Genomic DNA, 24,220 nt, shown 5'->3' on the forward strand with positions numbered 1-24,220 from the left:
TATATATATATATATATATATATATATATTAAAATATATACCTACATTTTATGTAGATGTATATTTCAGGTAAACATATACCATATACATATATATGATCTATACATATGTCTGATGACTACTAAGATAGTCCCTAAAGATATTTATGTTTCCTGCAAGGAAAATGTTCTGTAAAATGGTATACATTGATCCAGCAATACCCAAAGCTCTTAGTCCGCCTGTAGTTTACCTTAATGGAGAATTGCTTTGAAGAAAAACCCTGACGGTGGGTAACAATGTGTTTGTGTAGCCATGAAAGCGGAACAACAACAAAAAGACGTCATATGTGAGGTCAGTGGCAGCTAAGGTCATCATGTCTTCATCAAATAACACTTCGCAATTTGAAAATTATGGGGAAAATAGGCGATGAATTACAAGGAAGAAAGTCGATTATGGTGATTACCAAAACAGCCTCCCGTTTCATAAACGCCTGGCTGAACGGGGCCTCAGCACGCTGCAAGTTACGTGAAACAGAAAATTAACCAGTGTTTGCGCCCACGATGTGTGCTTTGTTAACAGGGTGATTTTGATTAAGTTTATGGTCACGTTGCAGGATCACAAGACTTCATAAAGAGGATTACTTTAAACATGAAGTCTTTCAACTGTAAAAGTAATCATGTCCGAAGGAGGCTGGATATTTAATATTTCTCTAAATTGGAGTTCTCTCTCTCTTTCTCTCCTTTTCGGATGGCCGGAGGCTTCATTTTTCCATTCACTGAGCAACTACCCATACCCCCTCCCCCAAAGAACAAAAATGAAAAGAAATGCAACCCTTTTCTTTATAGTAATACTCTCATAAACTTAATATCCACTCTTCATTATCCAGAGAGCTGCATAAAAGTAAAAGACACTATCTTTTTTCTATTCTTATTTTGTCCAAGTTCAAAACAAATCAGTAATACAATTGACTTGATATTTCCTCTGTGGTCCCCAGAAATCTTAACCACAGTGGTAACATGTCTAATTCATCTAGAAGCCACAGCCATGCAGCTTTCAGTGAGAAAGGAAAAAGTGGCGAGAGGGGGCAGCAGTTAAAGGTTGAGGTAGCAAGTTTACAGCGTTTCTCTTCTGACTTTACTATACAGGAAGACCGTGCTGAAGAATTAATCCTATCGGGCAGTATTCCACTACCCCTTAGCTCCCAAGAGGCTATTAACATTGATTTGAGCATGCGACCTTTGAAACTTATGTAGGATGCATAGCTACTTTTGAAGACCTTTAAGTCTGAGACCGAGAAAGAATTGAGTCCAATAAGTGGAAACTGCTATTGTAAATGATAACATTAATTATTTCAACTTATTCATTTATCACTTCAGAAGGTTCTACATAAAAATTCTCATTATCCTCCAAACTTCATAATGAAAATTCAGGATATAAGCATGGTGATTATAGCTAATACTGTATGATATACTCTAATGTTGCCAAGAGAATAGATCTTCAATATTCGTACCAATTAAAAAAAAGTAATAATGATTATAAAGATAGGATGGAGAGGTTAGCTAAAGCTGTGGTGTTCACAATGTAATACATAAATGTATCAAATCTACATATTGTACACCTTAAACTTACCCAATGTTATATGACAATTGTATCTAAGTAAAGCCCTAGGGAAAAAATTAAAAAACAAGAAATTTCAGGATATAACATGATTATCCTTTACTGAATGGATGATACCATCCTAACAAGCAGAATTCATAATATTATATTCATTCATGTCATTAAGTTTAATGGAAAATTAATATAGTATATATATTTTATATGTAATGTAAAATGTGAAAATTTACTAATTCACATGATAGGGTTTAATTTTTTTATAGCTAAAACATATAGTAAGAAATTCATTAATTATGCGAAATATTTCTCAAACATCTGACCATCTTTTATAATTTGCCCATTCTTATTTAATTCAGAAATATCAGAAGTTAGCTATTCATATATATAACTTCTAAAAGATTTATATAAAGGGGAAGAATAATGGCAAAGGTAAGAGTAGCATCAATGCTAATAAAAATTGCTTTATTTACTGAATATTTCATGTGTCAGGTGTACTACTCTTTAAATGCATTATCTCATTTAATGTTCACAGCAATACCTTATAGGTAGGTAGGTAGATGCTCCTATCATCCCTATTTTAGAGATAAGGAAACCGAAGATCAAGAGGTTATGCAGTGGGAATTTAAACCCCAGTCCATACAGTGAGCTGGGACATGCAAAGACAACAATCTCTAAAAAACATTCCATTTGGGTTCCTCCTTCTGTGGCTTGGAGCAAGACATTAAAACTTTCCATTTCTCAGATGAAATAAGGGCAGAAAAGAACACGAATACAGAATTGCCTTATTGCAGGCAGCTTGGGGAGTAACTCCTGAATTAATGTGAGGTTATGCAGAGCCAACAACAGCTCACAGCATGGCTGGTGCCTTTGCCCAAAAGGGTGGGCATGACTGAACTGAGGAATCTAACTGCATGGAAAGGATTGGACAGATATGATCTAAGTCACGTGACAAGGACCCCCGAGTGAAAGTCCGTAATCTGGAAAGGCAGAGGTTCAGGCAAATATTCCAGAGGGGCCCTGCACGTCAGATTCCAAGTCAGCGAAGCATTAACAGACCATTAACAGGAACTGGATGGCCCCTGGCCCTTCTACCTGCTCAGACATCACCTGGACTCTTGGGTACCAGCTGCAGCAGGATAAGAAAGCATAGATGGCCGAAACCGGTTTGGCTCAGTGGATAGAGCGTCAGCCTGCGGACTCAAAGGTCCCGGGGTTCAATTCCGGTCAGGGGCATGTACCTTGGTTGCGGGCACATCCCCAGTAGGGGGTGTGCAAGAGGCAGCTGATAGATGTTTCTCTCTCATCGATGTTTCTAACTCTCTATCCCTCTCTCTTCCTCTCTGTAGAAAATCAATAAAATATATTTTAAAAAAAGAAAAAAAAAAGAAAGAAAGCATAGATGGACCTCTCCCCCACTTGAGGCCTGTGGGCAAGGGGATGGAGAGCCGTCTATCCAATCTCCTTGGAACTCTTCTTCCCCAGAAACTCACCTTCTCAGATGCCACCTTACTCAAAGCAGCGCCGGTTCCACCCCACCCCACACGCCCACTCCCTGGCCACTCTCTATCCCCTGTGCCTGCCATGTTCTTTTCTTCTTAGTGCTTATCACTATCTCTCATTTACGTTACACACGATTGTATGTTTATTCACTGACTACCTCCCCACTGGAATGAAAGCTCCCTAAGAAAAGAATCCTATTTTTGCTGCTGCCTGCTGCCACCCCAGTGTCTAGATCCACGTCAGGGACACAGGAGGAAATCCATGCAGAGTTGTTCCATTAATACTGTATATGAATATATTTCAAAGCAACATCGCCCAAGTGCCTTTTTTCATTTTCTAGATTTTTGGGACTTATATGCCGCTACATGCTCTGTTATATCAATGGCTAAATGTGGTAAATAACAATAAATATAATCAAAGTAAGTGAACTTGAAACTTGTGAATTAATTCAGGCATAAATACTGCTCACAATGCAGAACTGGAATGTTTGGGTAGTTTAATAGAGCACTGACAAAGCAAACCACAAGATATGCTCTATTTCACAAAGAAAGGGAGCCCCTGGCACTTCTCAGGAAGATCAGAGTTACTGGTTAATCACAGAAAACCCAAACTCTTCTTGGATTGCTTTTCCTGATTAAAAATAAAAAGTGTTTTGATATTAGCAAAGCTACAGAACAACTGCTATGTACCAAGTATATAATAAAATTCCATCCTTACAGAAAACATACGGGATTCATTTTTAAACTCTCTTCTATGGTATATAATTGTTAAAGTAATTTTAGGTTCAAAGTTCAGAACTTTCATAAAAAGGTGTTTTAAAAATAGGGATATAGAAAGAAAAGATGAGAAACTGAGGCCTATGCAGATTAAATATTGATTTTCTTCCAACTATAAAATTAATTGGGACAAGATCTGAAAGTTGAATTTTCAGTCAAAATAGGCATTCCCTAGTTAGAAGATTATCTAGTATCTAACTTTAAAATGAAAAAAGCCTGTGCCTTTGGAAACAAAATTAGTTTTGTGTGCTTGCTTGATTTATTGTGAGGTTGTAAAGAGAAAGAAGAGATTTTCCACTACCATTAAGTATTTGACTACAATAAAATTTTTTATAATATGCCCCAAATTTAGGCAATGAACAAATCCCATGATTATTATGTGAAAATCTAAATTAAGGCTTCTTAGTTTTTAAAACTTTTAAGGTAGCCCTAGATGGTTTGGCTCAGTGGATAGAGCGTCGGACTGCAGACTGAAGGGTCCCAGGTTCGATTCCAGTCAAGGGCACATACCTGAGTTGCAGACTCGATCCCCAGTAGGGGACATGGAGGAGGCAGCCAATCAATGATTCTCTCTCATCATTGATGTTTCTCTCTCTCCCTCCCTCTCCCTTCCACTCTGAAATCAATAAAAATATATTTAAAAGAAAAAAATAAAATAAAACTTTTAAGGTAAAGTACATTTCAAAGAATTAACCAGAGGAATTACTGAAGAAAAATCTGTAAGGAAAATGTAAAGAGGAAGGGTTAAGCCCAACAAGCTACCACAGCAGGAAAAATAAAAACTACAGTAATTAAAAGAGTGATGTAACTGACCCAGTAATGGACCTATGGAAAAATAAAACTGAATAACCAAACCAGAAACAGATCTTACACTTTATCATGATTTCAAGGGAGATTTTTTAAAGAACCACTGCAAATAATTCGGGAAATAAAAACTTTTCAGTTTGGAGATAAGTAATTGGTAATTTTTAAATAATCTATTTAGAGCCTTGCCTTATACAACAAGGACACATCATATACAGATGATGTGGAGGTGAGATTACCAAACTACATATGTCCAGGTGCTAAGAGCTGCTTGAAAATGTTTCACTTCTAAAAATCAACCCTTTTAAAATTCAACTCAAATTTAACATATAGACGTCACTAAACTTGATACTATTTTCTAATAATCTTCTTGAGACAAAAAAAAAATAAGTGTTTATGACTAGTATTGGTTGATTCAAGAACGAGTTATTTAGTTTTGCCGCTTTTTAAAAAAAGTTTGTGGACATAAATCTCTTGTTTGTGAATTTATAATATGCTTTAGTTATACTTTCTTACAGCAAAGCAGTGTCTGGTTTGTATTTTGGAAATAATGACATTTCATGGGACTACGCCATCTTTGCAAATTTGAGGACTACTTGACTGAAGGACTGATATAAACTGGTTTAAAAAAAGGAATAAGCACCAGAAAAAAATAGATGTAATCGTACAAAAGGAATTTATTTTTTAATTTTTTTAAAAAATAAAACACCTTCTAAAAAAATTAAAAAAAAATAAAACACCTTCTAGTTTTAAGTGTAATAGAAATAATAAGAAACAGGTCAACAACAATTTGGACTATATACAATTATAAATAAAAATCCTGTATGTATAAAGAATTGCTAAAGTAAGACCAATAAAGAGACTTAAGGTACATTTGGTGTGAGCATGACAAAGAGTTAATATGCCTAAAATATGGAGAACATGAGCCAATAAATGAAAACCCTGAGGCAAAGGAAATATAGAGATAATTTATATAACAGGAATAATAATTACAAAAAAACAGTAGGGACAAATGTCTACTATAGTAATTAAAGAAATTCATATTAAAGCAATAATGAGGCAGTGGTTTGCCCATTCAATCAACAAAACCTAAATGGTATTTTCAAGGTGAAGTGTCCCCCATCCTCACTGGTGGCACCATCAGCACCTGTGTCCTTCACAGAACGCAACTTGGTGATACGTTTAAAAGACAGAAAAAGATTCACATCCTTTGACCTAGTGACGCCACGTCTGTGTATCGATCCTATGAGAAGTAATGCGAAATACAGAGGAAGCTCTCTCCATTTGAACGTTCCTCTATACTTTGTAATAGTGAGAGAAATGGGGGGAAACAACAAATAAGAATGTCCAGCAATAAGGAGTAGACGCACCTAGTCAATATCCTATTGGGCAGCCGTTAAGGATGACAGTCAGGATGAAGCAAGATGGGGAAAATACATTTGTGTTAAATTGTGAGCTGACAAATTCGGAAGAGCAACCTCCCTGGGCCAGAAAATATTCAAGTTGGAACAGTGGCTGGTTTTCAGGAGTCAGGATCATGAGTGACTTTTTTTTTTTTTTTTTTTTTGCTACTAAATCTTCTATAATAAATACTACTTTTATGATTGTAAATTAGATAAAGGTTAGGGTAGAGAAGGTAAAAACAGTATCACTTGACCAGTGTATCAGAGCAGTACATTAGGAAAAAACCACTTTGGGTTCATGTTTTCTTTCAGATCACCCACTGTATCCCAAGTTATCTTTTCTGACCCCGCCATCTGTCAGACACACCCAAGTATTCCCCATCTCTGTGCTCCCCTCGCCTCTCCTCTGAACGCAGCCTATCCCTGAGGCTCAGCATTCAATGCAGTGGGCTATAATTACACAAGTTTGAAATACTAACCTATAAACCACATTTCTGAAAACCAAACTTGCCCATCCTTAATTTTTTTTCAGATAATTAAACAAGCAACAATGATTAATTGCCCTTTTAATGGACATAGCAGCCCTTTGGCACCAATTCCATATTCACCACAGTACTGTACTGGATCTGACATTGCCTCTTTCTCGGGGCATGAAAGAATATACACAAAAGACTTCCATCAACAGGGATCAGCCTCATGTATGAATCACCATGTCACCCTAACTGAGAATGCTCGGCATCCTTCCTATAATGACAAGTTCAAGCCGCACGTTATTACCGAGAACACTGTAAGCCAAGATTGCACCGTGGAGTTAGAGGAGATGAACTATTAAATCTCTCCGGGGTGAAAACGTGTGGGTCTTTTATGTAGTTCCTGCCCTATCATAATATTCCTGAGACCATCGAGATTTAGCTCTGTAATTACAAGAGGAACCTGATTTTCACCTCCGCCACTGACAGGTATGGGGTGTAGAATCACAATAAAAAGCCAGGACTTGAAAAATGGGACTTGGCTGGAGATGAGTATCCCCAGCCTCTAGCGGATTAATTGGCTCCAAGGAGGCTTTCCACTTTTCTACAGTTACAGGGGCTGCAAATGTCATGGAGCATAAACACCTCCATCCTTCTCATGAATCTTCTTGGGTAAGGAAACAAACCAACGAACCTGTTTTTCCCTTTTAATTTATTGAGAATTTTCTTGGGAGGGGGCAGGAAATACGGGGCATGGATCTGGGCAAAAGCCAGTTCATTATGCACCAGAACACCCTCAGCACCATGTACATTCAACCCCTTGCTCCTAATGAAGACCGTTCTTTTTTATTTTTATTTACTTATTTTTAAATATATTTTATTGATTTTTTTACAGAGAGGAAGGGAGAGGGATAGAGAGTTAGAAACATCGATGAGTGAGAAACATCGATCAGCTGCCTCCTGCACATCGCCTACTGGGGATGTGCCTGCAACCAAGATACATGCCCTTGACCGGAATCGAACCTGGAACCCTTCAGGCCGCAGGCCGACGCTCCATCCACTGAGCCAAACCAGTTAGGGCATATTATTATTTTTAATATTTTTATTGGTTTCAGATAGAGAAAGGGAGAAGAGAGGGATAGAAACATCAATGATGAGAGAGAATCATGGATCGGCTGCCTCCTGCACGCCCCCTACTGGGGATCGAGCCCACAACCCAGGCATGTGCCCTTGACTGGAATGGAACCTGGGACCCTTCAGTATGCAGACCAATGCTCTATCCATTAAACCAAACCAGCTAGGACAAGACTGTTCTTTTTCAGAGCTACAAGTATTGCTTCATATGCAAGTTGATTGTATTTCTAAGCAACAGCCTTATCCCTCAGCAATCTCTTTTTGCTAATTCTCATTATTATAAAACTGGAGGTACATACTCACAAAGACCGTCTCAGAACTGATTTTAAAAAAACAAACAAAAACTACATCTAACTGCTGCTCCATGCCTTCTAAAGCATATTTAAAACAAAATAACTTATTGGTATAACTATAGTAACAAAGGGGAAAAAAAATGTGTACCTGCAAAGTGCAAAGGCTGCAACTAAAAATACTAGAACCTGGGGTGTTCCCCTGTGGCAGGTGATGGCGACTTAGGATGTGAGAGGAAAAGGGAAAGGCATTTGGGAACAATGATCCCAGGTTCTGGTACCAAAGCAGCCATGGGTTAGGAGACAGTAAGGCCATGCTTCCAAGGAATTGTTACAAAGCCTTTTAGCTTCTCTCCCTCCTCCTTTCCCTGACCGTTTATTACAGCTCTACAGAAACATTAAGCTGAGCCTTTAACCCTTGCCTGGGAGGCAGCGAGCGGTGGAGAGGTGGGGAGTTAAGGTAATGGCTTAATATTGTGTCTACTACTCTGCCTCACATCCCCCCCGATTATCAGGGTGAGTATAGGGGTCCTCATTTGACCCAGGATTTCTTTCCATGACTTTTAACAGCTTGTTCTGATGTGGACTTGCCTGTGTTCATACAATGTGACATTGGGTTGGCTTGATCCCTGGCAAAATTCAAGAAAGGGAAGTAGGAAAAGATGCCAAGAGGAGACTAGGTAGTACTTTTGCCTCCCCAGGATTTCCTTTAGGCTTCCCTCCTGCCCATTTCTGCCACCCTAACAAAGAAGCATTTGCTCTGCTCCGAATATGGAGCTTGAATACATCAGACCTATCCAGCTGGCTTAGACCAGTGGTTCGGCAAACTGCGGCTCGCGAGCCACATGCGGCTCTTTGGCCCCTTGAGTGTGGCTCTTGCACAAAATACCACGGCCTGGGCGAGTCTATTTTGAAGAAGTGGCGTTAGAAGAAGTTTGAGTTTAAAAAATTTGGCTCTCAAAAGAAATTTCAGTCGTTGTACTGTTGATATTTGGCTCTGTTGACTAATGAGTTTGCCGACCACTGGCTTAGACAGTCCAGTCTACATCCTCTGTCCCATTAAGAGCATCACCATTCACTCTCACAACATCCTGTTTAATGTTAAAATAGATGATTGCCCTATGGACGCCCCCCCCCCCCCTTTCAACCACGCTGCCATTCCTTAACCCTTCTCATACAGCTATGCAGTGACAATGGCTGAAGACAGGCAAACATCACTTGGAAAACATCATACAAGTGTCCCTGAGGAAACCTGAGAGGGGATGTGGTGGAGCTGATGGTACTCAAATTTGTTTCCATTTCTCCCCATTGAGCAAGTACAGAATCAACGAGTATGCATATCTACTAGACAAAAGGCATCTCTTAGCAATTCTTTTTCCTTGAGTATATATTTCTGAGACACAGTATCTTTCACTTACATCTGGCAGGTAAATCATTTCCTACTAAGATAAATGGGTATTCTCAGCATGTAAAACGGTCTGTTTTTATTTTATTACATGTGCAACTCTGGAAATATCAAATGATATTTCAGACTCATCAAGAAGACCAGTGCTATCCAGTATACTTTGTGAAACCACAGAACATTCTACGTCTGTGCTGTTCTATACGATGGCAACTAGCTACATGTGGCTACTGACTGTTTGACATGGAGCTAGCCTGACTCAGTTTATTATTATATTTTATTTTAATCCATTAATAAGGAGATTTTATCTCTTCTGAGATACAGAGCTTGTCTCCTGCTCTTTCCTGTGAGCTTGCTGAGAAAAGGCAGTAGATTCCTCACCAGAGGTCTGCCTGCCGTGGGACTTTCCCCCACATCAGAGCCAGCAATGCAATGGCAGGGACCCAGCTCTGGCAGGCTAAGGGACAGTGTGAAGTACAGGAAGGGATGGCTGGTTTCCAGAGTCCATGGGGGAAGGTCTAGCTCAGTGGTCGGCAAACTCCTTAGTCAACAGAGCCAAATATCAACAGCACAACGATTGAAATTTCTTTTGAGAGCCAAATTTTTTACACTTAAACTTCTTCTAACGCCACTTCTTCAACATAGACTCGCCCAGGCCGTGGTCTTTTGTGGAAGAGCCACACTCAAGGGACCAAAGAGCCGCGTGTGGCTCGCGAGCCGCGGTTTGCCGACCACGGGCCTAGCTGGGACACTGAGGTCTCTTCAATTCTTGGAATCTTACGTTTCCTCAGCAAAAACAGCATGAGGTTGACTGTTATTCCTAGTACCTTTGGAAAATGTCCCATTTCACTCTCAGAGAAATGGTTATTTCTGTGAAAAAGCGGCGGCCACTTGTGGCTTATTTTACAGACAGAAATGCATTTGGTTTTCATCCACAGATATGGAACACATTTGTCACTCTCATACCGACAGAATCTAAGAGTAAAGAGAGTTTTACGTTTCAGATACCTAAAAGACAACGTACTTCCCCTTTGCCTGTTAGTAGCACCAAGCTCATGTAGGTTGTGGATGCAAACTCTTCTCTATCTGTGTGCTCACGTCATCATTTTTCTCCATTCTAGTGGGAAAGAACAATACCAACTGAAAATCTCACGTCAGTGCGTCCACCTTTTCTTCTAAAGAATGAAAAGTTTGTACAATCAGAAGTGGTAAGAGGCTTTTAAGAAACATTTATTAAAATCGTTAATCACATTTGTGTTACCTTTACTTAGCATACACTTTTCAGAATGAAGAACAGTCACTAAGTGTCTAGGCTGATATGCCCCTTAATGGGCACTACCATAGTTTCAATGCCTTGAAATGAAATATCATTCAGGATGAGGTCAAGAAGATGCATATTTTTTAAAAGTTCTCATAGAAACTAACCATCTGTACAATAATCCATTGTCTGCTCTGCCAAGGTGATTTATTAAGGATAATGAAGCATATGATTTAATAGCTGCCGCAAATCCCTTTTCAAGTAGGATGGGTATAAATAATACAAAAAGATGGTCCAATAATAGCCAAATCCTAACCCAAGAACTATTCTATATGCTAGGTCTCGGGAAATTAGATGAGCTCAATTAACTGCGGAGTAAGTGAAGGGTAGCTAGCCAGGCAGCGGAGGCTCTGACCTCCCTCTCCAAGCCTCGCAGCGATTACTATTATTTAGTGAAACCTGTAAGCTCCACTATCATGGTGGAATTTGAGCAGCATTTATCCACATGACAGTCCGAAGCTGCCCAATTAGAAACGAGCGTTTTGCCAGCACGAATTTTCCGAAATCGTAAGAATCCAGTTATCTGCCTATTTGTCAGTGCAAATTGTACTCGGCAGCGTCTTGTTCACCTTTATAGTCCCACAGTGCCTTGTACTTAGCAGAGTTTTAACGTACGGCCCTTGAAATTTGAAAGAATGAATGCGTAAGTGGCAGAAGAGGTGAGTGAGTAAAACAAATGAGGTCCCTAAAATCCTTGCGGGGGAAAAAAAAATGCAATTCTATATCCCTGTGAGACCTGGTTCTAACATCAGGTGTGCTTGTGAGTTTTGATGGAGAGTTGTTGGATTACTTTTTGGGGGTAGGAAAGGTTTCCTTAGGCCAGCTTCCTATAAAGCATGAAAAAAAAAGCCACAAAAGCATTCACACCGTTTGAATGAAAGTGTTCAACTATTAGCTCCTGTTTGCAAACTGACACACTGCAGTCCTGGCTGCCTCTGTGCACATTCGAGTCTTTACAGGGAGGACCTTATGAAATCAGTGAGGCAAATTTCTAACGACAGGAAATACAAGCCGCCACACACACCAGCTGTTTGGCAGGAGGCATGATTGCCTGGCGATGCCTTACAGACATGTACTGATAGGCTGGCCCAGCCAGTCCTGTCTCCATGCCACCCAGCCAGTCCATCTAAAATCAGATTAGACGTTACAAATCCTAGTGTTCAAGTGCTACTGGGCTGCAGAAAATGTCCATGGCTCAACACAAACAAGGGCCTGTGCGTGCGACATATGTCACCTTCTAAAAAGTGTATGTTCCACCAGGCGTGTGCACCGCCAGCATAGTCCCACGTCGCCGCTCCTCCCGCTCTTGTTCTTGGGAGCCTGGCTTGCCAAAACGGAGATCAATTTTATTAGATACCATTAGTCTCTGTTCGGGCGGTCATTTGAATAACAACAGATTGGCAAGTATAAAACTAAGGCACCTGTTGTACATTTGGCAGCCTGAATGAGGCCTCTTAAAAGGAAAACAAATACGAGCTATAATCATGCCAGGCAATGGCTTTTGGTTCAATAATGACCATGTGTCAGAATTAAGTGCATCTGGGAATTCCTACCACAGCCAGATGTAAAGGCAGATTTGTCTTGTCTGCTGGCATATGAGTAGATACACACAGGATACTCGGATTTGGCTTGGTCTTGGTTTGACAGGGAACTAGGTAAGTGGAACTTAGTGCAAATAAAATAAAATTAATTACTGAGGAGCACAGACAATATCACCATAAATTGTAGAGTTAAATATTAAGCATATGGGTTGTAAGATTTGGGCACTGAACTAATTGATCTCTGATTTTTCTGGGCACACTGCTTTGTTCAAGGAGTTCTCAATACCAATGTGCCAATATGACCACTATACTGAACCAGGCCACTGGGAAGGGGAGAAATATACCACTGGGAATAAGACACAGGTCTTGGCTCCGAGGACTTTGTGATGCATCAGACCTTAAATAAGCAGTTACAATGCTTTATGGCAGAAGCTGTATGTGGAATGTATTCGGGGCTCTTCTTGGGCAAAATAGGTACCCAGGCTTGGGAGGATGGGGAGGCTTCCTGGAAGTCAGCTAAGGTAACATCTGATGAAGTGAGTCAGCAAAAATGGGGGAGGGGAAGGCCCAGCTGGTGTGGCTCGGAGGTTGAGCTTCAACTTATGAACCAGGAGGTCACAGTTCAATTCCTGGCCAGGGCACAAGTTCAGTGCAGGGTGTGCAGGAGGCAGCCGATCAATGATTCTCTCTCATTATAATTGATTGTTTATATATCTCTCTCCCTCTTCCTCCCTGAAATCAGTAAAAAAATAAAATAAAATAAAATAAAAATTAATGGGATGGGGGTGTACTTTCCACATGGAAGGTAGAAAGCATGCTCAAAATTGCAGATGGAAAGGTCAAAGTACTATACACCTGGGAAACTGTAAATACTTCCGTGTGGCTGAAATGTGTATGTATAGGGGGTGGGGGGACAGAAGGGGGGAGGAGCAGATGAAAATGAGAAAGGCAAGGTAGTAAGAGACAAGGCAGGGGAAGGACATCCAGGGCCAGGTGACTTTTGCTGCTTTATACAGAGGGGAATGAGAGCCATTAGGATATTTAAAGGAGAAGGATGACATGATCAGACTTCAGTTTCGTAGAGAAACCACTGCAGTGAGTTCCCACCTGGAAACAGAGGCTGCAATCCAGGCAGAAAACGATGGGGGCCTTGCCAGCAGACGCTGGCTAACCTATTCAAAGGCAGTGAGTAACTTGGTTGGAAGCTAACATTTATTTTTATATTCTTGGAAGAACAAAAGATTCTCTGGAGAAAACAGATTTTAAATGATAAATCTAAAGTCAAAATTTAAATTATACATTTTCTTTTTTTGGTATAAATAAGTCCAAATCCACGCTGAGTCTGGATAATTGGAAAACTCTGATTCAAAAACACTTAGGCAATCTTTTCTTAAAGTAGTACCTGAGCATGCATAATAACATTTATTGAGCGTAATCAAGCTTAATGTATAACTATTATCATCAAAAAGACATTTGTTAAGAGCCTAACTGGGGAAGAACCCTCACTATCATTACCCAAGGCAGGTAGTACGTACGCCTTGCTCCAGGCTTCTTGGAGGGTCTGTTTGTAGATTAACTCACAGGAAAATATGTCTGGAAAGGACAGTATATGCATGTGAGAAGCATTCTAGAAACCTGGGCAAGGAAGACTTCATTGTTGACAGACTGCATAAGGTACAAAAGACCAAAGCATGTTCGTTGCAATTTTCTTGTACGTACCATCAATTAAAGTCTGATTTAAAACTTTAGGGTGTCTTGTTGTCAGAGGAAAAACAATTTTCCAAGTCATCAAACAAATGTAACATCCTGTATTATATTATTTATAAAACCATAACTAATTAAAAATAGGTCTCTGAGGCCTTACCAAAAATAAAAGGGAAAATGCTAAACCTTTATAAAATATGTGAAATGGAGAAAAACTTATCAAATCATCCATCTGTTATTAATAATGAAAGTAACAGATAAGCAGTGAAAATACAGTATCCGAGAAGACATTATAATTGAGAAAATCCCCGGGATAAAACTGTGGCGGGCAGGCTGCCAATAAAGAGAACGCATACCTATCAGTCACTGGGCATAATTTCATTTCTTTGATGGGAGGCTGCTCTTCAGATAGCCCTGCTGGTTCTACATTTCTCTTTATCAAAATGCTTTTGATTCTCACCTGTTGGGCAGCGAAGAAAATGCCAGCCTGTGTGATTTTTAAAAAACCATTCTTGGCGGAAATATTTTATTTAACCGCTTGTGCTCCAGGATCGACCCCAGAGCTTCAGGCAGCTGTGTCATTGGCCTGAAAGCATGTAAGTTTAGAGCTAGAAGGCAACTGCCAAAAAGAGTCCAAACTGCTTAAGTTAAAAAATAAAATAAAATTCAGTGCCTCTATTCCCAAATAGCAAGGAACAAAAGAGACTGATGGCAGGACAACCTAAGGATCTTCCTGAACTTGGGTCAAGAAGGCACCCTAGCATGCAGTATACTTGCCTAGTATATGAGAAATTTTTTTGTATGTTTTTTAAAATATATTTTATTGACTTCAGCGAGGAAGGGAGAGGGAGACTGAGATAGAAACATTAATGATGAGAGAGAATCATTGATCGGCTGCCTCCTGCACGCCCCACGTTGGGGATCGAGCCCACAACCCAGGCACGTGCCCTGACTGGGAATTGAACCATGACCTTCTGGTTCAGAAGTCGATGCTCCACTACTGAGCCACACCGGCCAGCCAGGCAGAAATAATTGTGTTTTTTTTTTAATTCATGTCAGACACAAGAATATACTGAAGGGTTAAGAATGGAATGTATAAAAGTTGGGATTGTAATATTTCTTGACTTAAACTTTTGGCTTTAAGTTCCATCTTTACTATATCTAACTATGCAACCGTGGGAAAATTATCTCACCCCTCGATGAATCAGCTTCCTCTTGGTGATAATAAAAGCATCTCACTTACCTTGATGTTACTTCAGAGATTAAACATGATACTGAAGATAAAGTGCTATGCAGAATGCCTGGCACACAGTAAGAGCTCAGTAAATTTTAGCAGCTCTCACTATTATGACTTTACACACTGATCACTATTACTACACTTCTAATATCAAGAAGATTAAAGGAAATACGTTTTCCACCTATCTCAGTGTCCTGAGCCTCATCAAAGGTTTCAAATGAATAATCATTCTTCACATTCACGATTTCAATGAAATTCAACTCAAACTAAATTCAAAGAAAAGGGCATAGCACTTGAGCTGAGAATTAGGAAATGAGAGAATAATTAGGAGGATTTCAATGAACACCAGCGAGGACAGCTGGTGAGGCTAGAAGAGAGATTCCAGGAACAGCACTGGTGGAACCAGAGAGGTGCTGGAGGGCGGGGTCTTCTCTCTGTAGGCAGCGTCTCTGCTCCAAGGGAGCACACAGTGCCTGGGGTTAAGGTGAGCGAGGAAGCTGGACACCCAAGTCAGGATCAGCCTGCAAGGAAATCTGACCGCCGTGCTGAGGACTCAGCACTGGAGTGCACAGACTTGAGAAGGTTTGCACTTCGGAAAAACAAATGTTGCCCTAACCGGTTTGGATCAATGGATAGAGTGTCGGCCTGCGGACTCAAGGGTCCCAGGTTCGATTCCAGTCCAGGGCACATACCTTGGTTGTGGGCACATCCCCAGTGGGGAGTGTGCAGGAGGCAGCTGATTGATGTTTCTCTCTCATTGATGTTTCTAACTCTCTATCCCTCTCCCGTCCTCTCTGTAAAAAAATCAATAAAATATTTTAAAGAAAAAAGAAAAACAAATGTTTTAGGAAGAACTGAAGAGCAATGAGAAAACACAAAGACCACAGAGGAAGCTATGCATGGTGTGCTGACCATCGAAGCAACATGGTAAGAGGGTAGAGATGGAAAGAAAGTGATAAAGTTATAAAAGATTACAGGAATAAAACCTAAAAAAAAAAAATTTGGATGGAGACAAGAATGAAAGAAAGGAAGGAGAGAGAGATGACACCAAAGTTTCTAGTCCATTGATACATCTCATGATGAGATACTAAGAAAAAAGAAGTAGATATGAATATGGATAAAAGATAAGATTGAGTTTGGGATACAAGTGAACCTTGTATTTCTCAGCCATCTAACAAGCAGATTAAAAAAAAATTAGGTACGGAACTCCAAAAAGAAGTCAGGAAATTTAGTTTGAGGGTCATTGATGCAGAAATGATTTCTTCTATGAGAAGCGGGTAGAAACATCCCGGTGGACAATATAGACAGCGCCCTGAAGAGGGCCATAGGTAAAAGGATGATAAAAGAGTTTAGAATGGAACGGAAGACAAAGAGGCTCACACACCACTGAAGAGAAAACGATACCAGTGAAGGGAGTGAGGGTGAAAGGAGAAACTCAGAGAGAACAAGTTCCATCACTGGGACGTTTCCAGGGGACGATGTTCTCCCATAATTTATCCCTCTAGCAAAATATTACAAAATTCCCTCCTTTCCCCTGCCCCAGGGAAAAGTGAAAATTATTACTTGATTTAGTAACTGGATTTACAATATTTAAGACATTTCCAATAGATTACTATTATTCCCAAATAGCTAAATTCTGATAGATCCATTTAAAATAAACTATAAAACCATGTACTGAAAAATCGCACTGAACAATTTTAACCAGAGAAGTCAAAAGTGGTAGCCATAGTTGTGTCTCTCTCTGAAAATCCTTTGATAATATTTCAATGAAGTTACCATTACAAGTAGTTCGAATATGTTTTCACTGGGAGGCCACGGGCTACTAGTGCAGTGAGAAACCATTAATGCACCATATGCTTAGTATGTGTCCTTTTAGTTGGGCTGGAGCATTAGGAAGTGGGGGGGGAGGGGTGGGGGTGGTATAAAAATTTATTTTAAAAGTCGAAAACAAATGTCTTTTGGACCTATAATTGGACACGGGATCAGCATGAGATGTGTCTAGTCTAATTTTTCCCTGTGAAATTTTACTGGAGGATCTTAGGGAGAGACAGAAGGCAGCAAATTCCTATCCTCCATCAATACATTTGACCTCAGAGCAAACCCCACAACTGGCTACAGGCGCCCGGGATCCATCATTGCTCTTGGAACTTGATCTTTCAGGGAGCGACAGCTGCACTGGGCAAAGAGCTCAGGCGCTTTCTAAGATGCACTACCACAAAAGGAAAAAAGTCAATTATGTCTGTTCGTATTTTAATTAACTGCTTTCCTAAACATTTCTTCCCCAGAGTGCAGTCCACATCCAATATCTGGGATCTATAAATACATTTTTTTTTTTTTTTACTTTTAAGCCAAACGCTCTTTGTGTAAATTCTAGGTAAAGTCATTTCTAGCTTTTGCTCTAAAAGCATTCTCAGCTAAACAGTGTACATGGCATACTGATGTGTACAGACTTCAGAAACGTGCTGGAAAGGGCATATCCAGCATCCGTAGCCCTTGAAGCATGTACACGACAGACTGCAAACAGGCAAAGCTAGACAAAACACCCATCGTCAACAAGTCTGAGTTTTTAAAGTCAGGTAGTAATAATTTATAGCACATAGCCAAAGAAAGCAGAACCCCACACAGAAACGGGTGTTACCGAACACAGAATTTTCATTACATGACTTCTGCACCCAGGATTTTTTTTATTTAAAATACAGAGTAAGATAAGGTCTTATTATCTAATTGGACCTTCATCACATCTAAAGTTATTCTCTCCATTTTGCAGATGATGAAACTGAGGCCCTGAAATGTTATATGCCTCTCCCTAAGATTCCACAGATAATAAGCGACCAAACTAAGAAATAAATTCAGTTCTCTTTCTTCTTACATCAAATCTGTGATGCTTGCTCTTTTCACTGTGGCAAAAAAAGGAAGGAAGGAAGCCAGTCGAGCCTTTGCAATCTTTAGCATTATCTATCCTCATATACCTGCACAACTAAATAAGATTAAAAAGTAACTGTTTTTCAATTATTCATAAAATCAGTACTAATACAAATATTTCAGTTAAAAAAAAAAAGAAGTCCACTTACTGAAGCTCCAAAAAGAAGTCTCTTGTTAGTTGTGACCTAATGATTACTGATGATCATTGTATGTATTTGAAAGTAGAGTTTCTCCTAATCCCCAAAGCAATACCGAAAAGGGCTATTTTCTAAATGCAATTCGCAAGTCTCAATTTAGTTAGCTACTGCTACACTCCAGAATATAACTCCAGGGCTGCTAAAAAAAAAAGACAATTCAGAATTTATAAATTCAATCACTCTCGTGAAACTGGCAGTTACGATGTTTAAATCCAGCAAATAGCCATGTGGTAAAGGTCACGATGCTCCTGACATTGTTTTCTGAATGTCAAAGTGAAACGGTGTTTGTGGTCAGTGAATTCAAAGAACGAGGAGCAAGCCCAGCCTGGGATGGCAGCTCCTGCTCTGACATTTTGTTATAAACGGTGAAGGAGCACACAGGAGCCTCCTCCTAAGAGCAGCCATTCGCAAAGGAGAGCATGGCTCCTTGCTGCAGGTGGAAGCCGCGAGGAACACCTAAGTTGTCTCAATATTATTTGGCTACGGGCACCCCTGGTCTGCTGGCTTACAGACAGACTCGGTTGCCCTGATTTTCCAAGTTGGCGTTTCTTTCATTTAACAGACTAACCTACGGCTCATAAGGATTTGACTTGGGGGACAGTTAAGAGGTTGAAAAGCCAAAAGAAAGTTCAGTTTTGCTTTTCGCAAAGCTTTAAACTAACAAATACAAGCACTGATATGATCCTATTAAATATGTATCAGCATCAAAGTGAAAATAATGACCAGAAAGTTAGTGAATGGATCATTTTAAGAAGGAGGCAGAACATTGCAGGCATTATTTTAGTCCATTTTTTTTCCCCCAGATGAGACGCCTTGAGGAGTATGGCCGTGTACATGAACATAATACCTGAATTCCCTCAATGCTTACGTCTTTAAAATATTTTATAAATAAAATGCTAAGAGAAGAAATGCAAACTGACTGTTGATTGCATGAAAGCAAATGGATAATTTATTAACGGGAAACAGGGGCATAGGCCTTCAATGTAATTTTGTGAAATCTGTCTTGTAAGAATTATATTTCATTAATGCTTCAGGATGGCACCATTGTCATGACTTGATTATTTAGGTTGCATTAAGTCAGAGGCTGCCGTAGCCCATAAGCATTTGCTCTTTGACCTCCCCTAGACTTATGACGCAAAGAAAATGCTGAACTTTTACACTCAACGCTATCATTTCATATAATGAACAATCGGTGAGCACAAGCCACATATTCTTTTAGCTGTCTTTCTTAGGGCTTAATTGTGGAGAGCTGAAACACTTTTTTTTTTTTACATGGCGGGGGGAGGGGAACTGTCAAGCCAAGCATGACATTTTAATAAGTGTTACCCAACACTAATTAGAAGCAAATGAGATTATCCATATAGAAAACATATCCCCACACAAACCTGTCCTTTGGCAGAAATGTCACTATGCTAAGAAATTAGAGAAGCTTAAACAAGCCATGTTTGTTGTAAGGAAATTTACTGACCAATCCCTTCTAAGCAATCTTTTCCACATTATCAGCTTTCTTCAGTGGATGTGCTTTATAAGAATCCTAAATCGTGTAGCTCACAGAAATAGCAGCTCTCCTCTTTGCTTCTTCTTGGCAAATCATTGACAATATACAAGGAAATGTTTTTAAACACTGACTTGGATTGAGATGACAAGTGGCCTGTTTGCCTTCACAAGTAGCTTCCCTAAAAGATTTTTTTCAAAGAAACCAAACAGTACAAGAACAAGGTAAATAATTCCATAACACAATAAGATTCTCAGTGTAGACCCAGCTTAAGATATAACTCATTTACTCGCACTAAACTTTTTCCACCAGGAAACTGAATATCTTTATATTTAGCACTTCATATATCTGTGTTTAGAATATGAATCCTTAAAAGTATAGTTTGTGGTCCCAAAGCTGAGTACACTTAACCAAAGGGAAAGTTGATTTTTGAGATTCCCAGAAACTTCTGGGATTAAAAAGGTACTCGTGACCAAAGGTCAAACTGTATAGCTTTAAAGATGCAAGCCTAAAAGTCTGATGCTCTCAGGATTATGAATTAGAGCATACACATACTTTGACTCTCAAACTTCTCACAAATATACACTGAAACTAAAGAAGGGTAGTTTTAAAGCAAAATCACCTTGAGAAAGCCATTTTGTCTGAAATGGCACTTTTCACATGTGCTTGTGTTAATGAATTCTTGTTTATCCAGAGAATCCTTTTAAAAATAGAATTGTTCAATGGCTTGATAAATCAAGTTTGGACTGAAGGAAATCCAATATGCAAATACTTATAGCCTGCTCTTTTACAAATAGTCATCCTTGCCAGTTTGAGAAACTGAAAATCAACAAGAGAACAGTGTAAGTATACTTGACCTCATTGCCTAATGTCTATCAGGACTGCCGCGGCTGGTCGATTTCAAATTTGTGAAACTGACACTTAAAAATGTATAGAGCATCTTCAGTCCAGGTCCCTCAAGTGCTGACTAAACGGCAGTCACAGCCTCAGATTCTCCTTCCACACAAACTTACAAAGCTAGTTTAATCACACCATCAATCTATGACCACACGTTCCTTAAAGTAATTCTGCTTCATTCCTTCTTTGAACCCTGCATTATGCAAATAACATTCTTTATCAGTTATTAATGTTCCCGCTTGTTTATCCTTGACATACACTGGAAAACTGGGATCACATATGAATTTGCACAAATACCTCTTCTACGTTTCACACACTCTCTATGAAAAATCACCATTACACCACCCTAGTTTTAAAGAAGTTCTAAATAATGTTCTTAAAAAACCCTTCAATCAATGTCTCTAACAACAAAGCATGAGTAAATAGGTTTAGAAAGAGAAAACAAAAACTTAGGGGACTGCCTACTTGAATTTGTTAATGTCTCTCTAGGAAGGTTTTGCATGTGCCATACAAGGTTAGCTCCTGAATATAAGAACAGTTAGACAGGCCCCTAGTGGCTTAGCAAATAGCAGCAGATGAGGGGATTCCAATTCTTAGTTCTCGACTTGGAGATATGCTGGCTTTAAATGAATGTCAATCTCAAAAGGCAAATCAAATCATTGTACTTAATACTTTAAGCAGTTTTACTGTCAGGGTTATCTACTGAAATGCATACATATTAAAACGGATCATGGCATTTCATTACTTTAATAACTATAACTGCACTGGTCCAAGAAGAATGTGTTACATAACCTCCACAAAAAATATTTAATTCATCCACCTCTTTACATGTCATTATAAAAGTAATATGTTACTCATGTGTGTGTGTGTGTATATATATATATATATATATATATATATATATACATATATATTAAAATATATTCAAGAGACACTTTTCCTCTTTGAACTTCATTCCTCTTACACTATTAGTACTGTGGGTTTTAAGAATAGATTATTTCTATGTAAAGTGCTCACTATTTAAAATGAAATATAGATGCAACCTGAATGCCACTTTTACAATGGCAGAAATCAAAAGATATTTCCCAACAACAGCCAGTGATTAAACTCACATCGGAGTGCACCTATTTTAAAAGACCTACAATTACTAGCACCGCTTAATCCTCATCCCCTTCCCTTTACAAAAGAGAAGTCCAGGCAGGCACATTTACAGCTTTTAGCAATTTTTAACCGGACACAATCTGACAGCTGAATTCATGGAACTGACCAGCTTGTCAATTTCACACTTTGAAAGTACAATAATAGCTGATAGCAAGAGGGTGAGTTTAAGAAATCTGTCACGGAATTGCTAGCTCCGTTGAAAAGCAAAGCACAGGACATAATTATGGGAGGTGGGAGGTAAGAAAATATTCTTTCCATTGTCCATTTAGGATGTTTGTTTCAAGAATTCGGGCATCAAGCACTGAAAATTGATGTCTCGTGCTGTGTCAATAACATGATCTCTATCTGCACCATAACAGAACGTTTCCGAAATAAGTGTAGTATGTACTAAGCACTGTCCTGGATATACTCATATTACCAACATAAGACTATTTAAGTTGGTATCATCTAAATATTCCTTTAAATCGGAACATTTCAAGTTTTGGTACATCACCCTGGTTTTACTCAAGTTGACTGGTGGGTGTGTACACTCTGAAACAGAGATAGAAGAGCCAAAACGGGCAGAAGTATCCATGGTGGGACTAACTCCCCATATATATGCTTCAGGGTAGTTGGAGAGATCACCCCAAAGGGAAAGGTCCGCATCTGTAGATATGGAAGTCCAACAGCGAATCAGTCTCTCATCACCAGCAGTTTCAGATGAGAGGCTCAAAATGTGTGCGCTACGCTCCGGTAAGTTGCTGGCACGGTGTGTCTCTGGGCATGTAACCGAAAAAAAAATAAATAAACTTTAAGAGAAAATGCAGGGGAGCGATCCCTGGGGAATGGATGCCGAAGGCACACACGGTAGATTGGTCTGGGAGATCACTCTTAAGAATTTTAGAAAACAGAGGAGAGACATTTAGCAAGTCCTGTACTAGGAGGCGAGCTGAAACAATCCAAGTGGGTTGTGACAGCCCCGGTTTTGGAGAATGGAACTACTATTCACAATGCTGGAACAGCCAATTAATTAATGAAAGCCCAATTAACGAGAGCCCAAGCTCACACCCGGTGCTCAGGATCGTTTGTTTCACCGTAAGATAAACTGACTTCCCTCGATAATGCCTCTCAATGGAAATCAGCCTCGCAGATAAGCAAGTTTTCTCCATACCTATCAAAGAGCTACAATAAATCGGTGAAAAAAGCAGAGAACCTTTGGTTTGTCCACGGCTCCCTTTGAGCACCGTTCCCCACAACTTGGACTTCTCATTGTAAAGTCTGCGTTTCCCTCCCTACGGAGCGGGGTGTACGCACAGCAGATTCCCATCAGAGAACTAAGAGCTTTGATTCTGCGATGAAAAGGTCTCCCCAACAACCCCCCTCCTCGATGGCAGCCGCGTCGACTTTGATTCCTGCTATTTCTCCTTCTCCCCACTAGTTCGGAGGAAAGAAAGAAAAAGAAATCGCCCCCCTCCTCACCTTAACCAGCCCTCCTTAAAACAGGAACCACGGCCACAGAAGACCTATGTAACATACATGCAGTGGCAGGATCCCTGGTAGGGTCGGGGTGCCCCGCCGCCCCACCATTTCCCCACTCCAGCGCCCACCCAGGAGGGAGCGGGGGGTCGCACCCATACACACACCCAAACCCCCTCCTGGCGCCGCTCCTCTCCCCGGTCGGAGGCTTCCAGCGAGAAGCAAACCGTGCCGGGGAGGACCTCTGCCCGAGGAGGCTCAGAAGAGCAAACTGTGCGCGCTCCGCTGCCGGGGCGCCAGGCTCGGGGGACGCCGGAGTGTGCAGCTCCGCGGGGAGACGCGGGGGTGCGGGAGCCGGGCTCCGGGCAAGCCCCGCGCGCAGAATGGGGAAGACACAGGGGCGGGGAGGACCGGGTCCGCTCGGGGGACTCACCTGGTCATGTTGGCTCCGGACAGCCGCCGCCACCGCCTCCCGCGCCGCCACCAGCACTTTCCTCCAGCGCCTTCGCGCCCCGCCACGGCCGCGCAGCCCGCGCGCGCTCTGGCCACCGCCTCCGGGCGGCCAACTCAACGCCGCCGAGCCCCCCTAGTCGCTGCCGCCGCCGCCGCCCGGCCCTCGCGCGGCCAGCCCAGTCCAGAGCGGGGAAGTGCAGGAGAGTCGGCGAGTGAGTCCAAAATCCCGAAATCCAGCATCCAAGGGAGCGCGTCCCCCCGCCCTCCCTCCACCCCTACTCCCTTCTCCTCCGCCTCCTCCTCCTCCGCCTCCGCCTCCTCTTCCTGGGCCCGTCCTCCTGGCTCTTCGGAGCCCGCGGCTTCCGCGGCGGCTTCTCCTCCTCCCGCTCCTCCTGCTCGCCCCGCGCTCGCTCCTCGGCCGCCGCCGCAGCTGGGAGTCTCCGCGCCCTCCCGCTGCCCTCCTCCGCC

At 40.9% G+C, this 24,220-nt stretch overlaps 1 protein-coding gene across 1 annotated transcript in view; it reads right to left on the reverse strand.

The window, feature by feature from the left end:
- Nucleotides 1-24,006, reverse strand: part of PTPRD (protein tyrosine phosphatase receptor type D) — a 496,562-nt gene extending 472,556 nt beyond the window's left edge. Inside the window, exon 1 of the mRNA XM_079789612.1 lies at nt 23,733-24,006. The gene's annotated coding sequence lies outside the window, so the exon portion shown is untranslated. The remainder of the gene's footprint in view (nt 1-23,732) is intronic.
- Nucleotides 24,007-24,220: the final 214 nt, after the last annotated feature.

Source organism: Cnephaeus nilssonii (genome assembly GCF_951640355.1).
Source record: "Cnephaeus nilssonii genome assembly, chromosome: 14".
Classification (NCBI taxonomy): domain Eukaryota; kingdom Metazoa; phylum Chordata; class Mammalia; order Chiroptera; family Vespertilionidae; genus Cnephaeus; species Cnephaeus nilssonii.